The sequence below is a fragment of the Buceros rhinoceros genome, unplaced genomic scaffold (genome assembly GCF_000710305.1).
Source record: "Buceros rhinoceros silvestris isolate BGI_N320 unplaced genomic scaffold, ASM71030v1 scaffold30592, whole genome shotgun sequence".
NCBI classification, from domain to species: domain Eukaryota; kingdom Metazoa; phylum Chordata; class Aves; order Bucerotiformes; family Bucerotidae; genus Buceros; species Buceros rhinoceros.
The window spans coordinates 4,488-4,771 of record NW_010401116.1 but is presented as its reverse complement, the minus strand read 5'-3'; positions in this window follow the sequence as shown (position 1 = coordinate 4,771).

The window sequence follows — 284 nt, the reverse complement described above, 5'->3', positions numbered from 1 at the left end:
TGTCCGGGGGTCTGCGATTCCCGGTCCTTCTCCGGGCGACAGGCGGGTAAAGAGGGGGTTGAGCTGCTGCAGCGGCTCCTCTTGCCGTTTTCCAGCTGGTCTGGTGCCACGGTGAGGGGCTTTGAGGGTGTGGGATGTTGGGGCTGGAAAGGGGTTCTGCTCCCCGTGAAGACCCGGAGCTGACCCCCTCAGGCAGAGTGGGGAACTGGGGGGGTGGTGGTGGTGGTGTGAGGTCCAGTCCCCTCTCCGCTGTGCCTGCCTGAGCCCTGGGGGCCTGACCCTGC